Source organism: Macaca nemestrina, chromosome 4 (genome assembly GCF_043159975.1).
Source record: "Macaca nemestrina isolate mMacNem1 chromosome 4, mMacNem.hap1, whole genome shotgun sequence".
In the NCBI taxonomy this organism is placed as follows: Eukaryota; Metazoa; Chordata; class Mammalia; order Primates; family Cercopithecidae; genus Macaca; species Macaca nemestrina.
Genome location: NC_092128.1, coordinates 56768284 through 56774096, shown reverse-complemented (window position 1 = coordinate 56774096; position 5813 = coordinate 56768284). Strand labels below are relative to the sequence as shown.

Here is a 5813-nt window from a genome sequence, read left to right as displayed (position 1 = left end):
ACATGACTCTATTGCTGGCCTTTTTTCTTTTCTTCCTTTTTTTTTTTTTTTTAATGCCTGAAATTCTTTACCCTCTTGAGACTTAGCTGAGCATTTGGCCAACCTGGTGTAAATATCAGGCTTTTTCTTAAGTGACAAAGTTTTGATACTATCAAAGAACACCCTGACGGGAAACTGTACTATCTGCTCCCGGGGGTGGACACAGATTAGATGGACATTTGGAAAGCTGGAGGCCCTGAGGAGAAAGGTGACACATTATGGGGTTCAAGTTGCGATTAATACTAAGCATTCTGATGGCATGCTGCTTCCACGCAGGGGACAGAGGTATCGCTTTCCCATGGGCTCTAATTTGTCTTCATAGTCTCTCTTCCAGCAGACCCAGAGATGGATCTTGACTAAAAAGATAAACATGCTGATTGTCTTTTTAAAGAAAAATTCTGTGGTGGAGGAGGTAGTCTCTTTTAAAATCTGGTAAAGATATAGATTTTTGAGAATGAAGACAGTTTAAATTAAACATAGTTCAAAAAATTAAACATAAGAGGGAAACGAATGGAATCCTTCATAAAATGTTTAAAAGATTACCTACGAATCTCAATACTTCTGCAGATTATTTTCAGAAAACAACGGGTTTTAAGAGGGCTGAGCTGTGGCCGTTTTGGTGATGAATTGCTTGGATCCCCTTTCGAACAGGCTGGGCTAGTTTCAATTTCTCTAAAGTTGTCTGTATTATTAGCATTCATGTAAAGAAAGATTCAGAGGTTTACTTTGTTTTTTTTTTTTTTTTTTTTTGGCGCAGTAAAATCTTTTTCAAAACAATTTTCTATGATATGGTAATTCTTTTATACCCCATGTTAAGTCAGGTTTCTTTTGTATATTGTGATTCACGCTAAGATAAATAAAAAATAAACCACGATTGAAATTTCAAAGAAGAAGCTGCTTAACGAAGATCTTTAAGTAGCTAATGAGTCAGTGTGTATTCACAGAACTTTGATCAATGCTAGCAGGGACTATTTTGTGCTGGGAACAAAGACACCAAAGAGATAGCCACTGGGAGGAGACCGGAGGGAGGGAAGAGGCTCCCGTGGAGCACTGGAATCAGGAAAAATTTCCCAGCCCTCATTATCAAAGCCGGCTGGAGGGAACAGCAGTGAAAAAAACAACATGCAGAGCCACAAACAGGTGAAAAATGCAGAAAGATGTAACGTTCTTAGCAAGGAGACACATCCTTCATTTATGATCACCTACAGCATATTTTCAAAGTAAAATCCTATCAAAGAAAATAAGCTCTTGTGATTCAACAGCCATAGGACAGCTGGCATTTCCCTCCTCCCCCAACAACTGACACTCTCCAGAGGGACACGAGAATCCCCTGAATTTGAGCATTACATCTTACAACAAAATATTTAATTTTATTCAAATTTATTTTCCTAGGGGGCATTCAAAAGAGCACACTAACCCATCACTTTCGAAATGATAATTTATTTACTTAGTTCTTGCTTATTCAGGACTCTCGATTGGCTGACTTGGTTCCTCCAGGAATTGCCTCTTCAGAGGTGGTGACAGTAGGTCTTCTGTGGAGTGAATTGCTGGGACACGGTTCAGCTTCATTAAAGGGAGCTTTCAGGGAAAGCGGGAGCTGGGGTCTGGCTGCCAAGATTTTAATGAATTGCTTCAGATATTCTTTTTGGTGGCTTCCACTGTGTTTAGAAATTTGAGAAAAAAAAATCTATGTACAGAACACATGGCAGTTGGACATTAAAAATCTGCCACACACAAAAATATCTGTCATACATTTCTTTTAAAATGGCTAAGTGCTACTCATGAAATTCACAAAGGATTTCAGGAAGTCAATGTGTATATTTCAATGAAAATATTTCTGTAATAGATATTATTTATTACTTGTCATCAATTTCCCTGTGCAATTAAGTCATATGATTATTTTTGCAAAAAAAGTTTGATTTTAGTAATTTTTTTCCTGAGACCAGTTAATGGAAGTTTCTTATTATAGAGGAAAGGACAGTCATTTAAAAGGTAAACATAACACTTTTCATTAAGCTTCTCCTGTTATTTGACTATGGCTTATTTCAGCCAGTTTTGGAGAATTCATACAACACAAGGCCAATAAATGGGGTTAATTTCATTAGGGGTTTGCAGTACAGTGGGGGGAAATGCAATCTAATGTAAAGCCCTTGCATCTTTTAATTCAGTGTTTTAAATCAAACTTACCCATGTCACTAAAGTTTGCCTACAGCACGATAGGAGATGATAGTTCCTTATGCGGGGGAAAAAGAAAAAAACTTCATGAGACTTCAGAAATACCAGTCCTTCTGATAACATTTATGATTTTTAAAAATATTTTTTGGCCGGGCGCGGTAGCTCACGCCTGTAATCCCAGCACTTTGGGAGGTTGAGGCGGGGGAATTGCGAGGTCAGGAGATCGAGATCATCTTGGCTAACACGGTGAAACTCTGTCTCTACTAAAAATACAAAAAATTAACCAGACACGGTGGGACGTGCCTGTAGTCCCAGCTACTCAGGAGGCTAAGGCAGGAGAATTGCTTGAACCTGGGAGGCGGAGGTTGCAGTGAGCCAAGATTGCGCCACTGCACTCCAGCCTGGACAACAAGAGCGAAACACTGTCTCAAAAAAAAAAAAAAAAAGTATATATATATTTATTTCAGGCCAGGCATGGTGGCTTTTGCCTGTAATTCCAACACTTTGTGAGGACCTGGTGGGAGGATCAGTTGAGCTCAGGAGTTCAAGACTAGCTTGCCAAGATAGTGAGACCCTGTCTCTACAAAAAAATTAAAAAATCATCCGAGTATGATGGTACACACCTGTAGTCCTAACTACTCTGGAGGCTGAGGTGGGAAAATTGCTTGAGCCCAGGAGGTGGAGGTTGCAGTTAGCTGTGATCATGTCACTGCACTCCAGCCTGGCTGACAGACAGAGACACTGTCTCAAAAAAAAATTTTTTGTTTTTCCATTTTGAAACAATCACAAACTTACAGAAAAGTTGGGAGTTCAATATAGGAAACATTTTTTTTCTGAACTATTTTAGAGTAACTGCTGATCTGATGTCCCATTACTCCCAGATAATTTAGGATGTATTTTGTACAAACAGGAATATTCTCTGATCCTTTCGTAGTTCATAAGCATGATGATTGGGTGTTCACATGCTCACATGTGACATGTGCCACCCTCGAATCTTGGTACAATGTTGGGACATTACCCATCTGACATAAAAAAACTATTTTTTTAAAAAAAGAACATTCTCCTATGTCCCGTCCCGCGGGATCGTCAATGTAGGCCCTAGAAGAGTGGGAACTCGGGGGGACAAGAGACACGAGAAATGGAGACAAGACAGTATCCTGATCAAGTCTCGTTTATTGGTGGCAGTGTAATGCATTATATAGACCGGCAGGGGCGGAGGTTGGGCCAGGGCGATGATGGTGGCCCTGCGGTGGGCGTGGCCAGGTAGGCCTCGGTTTCTTCCGTGGGACGTCATGTTGCGCCTGCGCCGTCGGTTGGTAATTTTCCCGGGCGCGGGATGGCGCCTGCGCTGTAAGTTGATCATTTTCCCGGGAGCGGGAAAATGGGTGATGAAGAACCAGGAAGAGCGCCATTTTGTACCGGCGTATGAGACAGCAGAACAGGGAAGAAAGTAAATCTAGGGAGGAGGCATAAAGTGGAAATGTATAGAGCTCAGGCGTCAGTCGTCAGTTATAATCGCTATGGCCGGGCCACGCAGCTCCGGACACTCCTATATAACCACAGGCAAGAAGGGGGTATGTTTTGGGAAAAGGCTGTTATCATCTTTGTTTCAAAGTTAAAGTTCCTCTCAAAGTTAGTTTGGCCTACATCCAGGAATGAACAACGACAGCTTGCAGGTTGGAAGCAAGATGGAGTCGGTTAGGTCAGATCTCTTTCACTGTCATAATTTTCTCACTGTTACCATTTTTGCAACAGGGGTTTCATTCACTCTGGCTCCTGTGTCCTTCTGACATATCCTCATGGTTCTTTCAGCATGTTCTTGCTTTCTGGCACTAGAAGGTGTTCCAGGTTCATCTTTCTTTGTGCCAGGTGTGTCGATTGATATAGGGGCATTGCTGCTCCCTGATGTTCAGAGGACAGAACTAGAGAATATATGCGTGTATGTGCATATATGCATAGGCATATTTATTATGATATCTACCCCTCTATCTCCCTATCATCATCTATGTATTAAAAACTATGTTGGCTGGGCATGGTGGCTCACGCCTGTAATCCCAGCACTTTGGGAGGCCGAGGTGGGCGGATCATGAGGTCAAGAGATCGAGACCATCCTGGCCAACATGGTGAAACCCTGTCTCTACTAAAAATACAAAAATTAGCCAGGTGTGGTGGCGCGTGCCTGTAGTCCCCACTACTCAGGAGGCTGAGGCAGGAGAATCGCTTGAACCCGGGAGGTAGAGGTTGTAGTGCACCGAGATCACGCCACTGCACTACAGCCTGGTGACAGAGCGAGACTCCGTCTAAAAAATAAATAAATAAATAATAAATAAATAAAAACTATGTTTACCCAATACTTATAATTCCAATCCAACCCTACAGCTTTTTTTTTTTCTTTTTTGTGACTCTTTTGCCTGCCAGTGAGAAACATGGGTCACATTATTCTTAATATATTCTCTTAAATCATTCAACCTCATCTTAGCTACCACTCCCCTCCTTGGCAGATGCCCTAAGCCACGTGAAATTTGATACTCCAGGCTGAAAAACCACTCCTTGCCCACTCATCCAGCCACATGGCCCACATGGACACCCTTCTCACTCTACTTAGACTCTGACATCTCATGCTGGGTGACCATTCCCTAGTCCCCACACCATTCCCCAAGGATAACCTCTTCTCCCTGCTTGAGTTCTGACATTCAAATTTTGGTCAACACCTTGCTCCAAACCCCTGTGCAGAGGCTTGCTTTTCTTTGTCTACTCTGGTAGTTTTAGGATGGAATTGTTTAGAAGGGGCAGGGGAAGGAATAAACGGTGAAAAGTAGGAAGGAAAAGGAGGAAAGGGGAAGAACATTTGTGTGGAAATCACAAGATTAAGTTTCTGTTTGAAAATGATACAGTTTCAATAAGAGAAGAATCAAGCCACTTAAAATGGAGTGTTTTCTGACTGATACAGAATATAATATCCTTTCCTTCTTGGCCATTACAAATGATACTAAAATCCATGTATTCATTTATTCTATGAAATGAGTTATCATAGATGGGAACATAAATTTCATATGATTATATATTTCTCAGATGATCTCTTCATATTTTGTACATTCCATTGTTCTATTTGAGATACAGTAATTCCATACAGTTAATATTTGTTCATCAACAAAACTTTAAAAGGAACTTGGTGAAGCATTCTTGCCCTCAGAAGTGTTTAGTACTCTATTGTCACCTCAATTCTGCCCTGTCCTTTGATTAAATCAGATATAGTTCCTTTAGAATATTTGAACTGTCGTCTAGCCCATCTTGTTAAATGGCAGTTCTTTATTTCCTGCCAAGTCATAGGGCTATCATTCCATAGAACATTTCCTTAAAAAAAATCTGTGTCAGTCTTCTTTTCAACAAATTTCAGGATGAGTGCTAACATCATAAATAATAGCCAAGCAGATTTAAAGAGTTATTCTATTAATCATTGCTAAACTCAGTGTCAGCTTTCTAAGAAAACAAAAACAATATACGAGTTTGTGACCAGCCTGACCAACATGGCGAAACCCTGTCTCTACTAAAAATACAAAAATTAATTGGGTGTGGTGGTGCGTGCTCATAATCCCAGC

General features: G+C 40.8%; 1 non-coding gene across 1 annotated transcript; it reads left to right on the top strand.

The window, feature by feature from the left end:
* Positions 1-3136: 3136 nt before the first annotated feature.
* On the top strand, positions 3137-3242 carry LOC112424887 (small nucleolar RNA U13). Its single transcript, XR_003015823.2, has one exon. It is a non-coding gene; the product is annotated as a small nucleolar RNA U13 (small nucleolar RNA).
* Positions 3243-5813: the final 2571 nt, after the last annotated feature.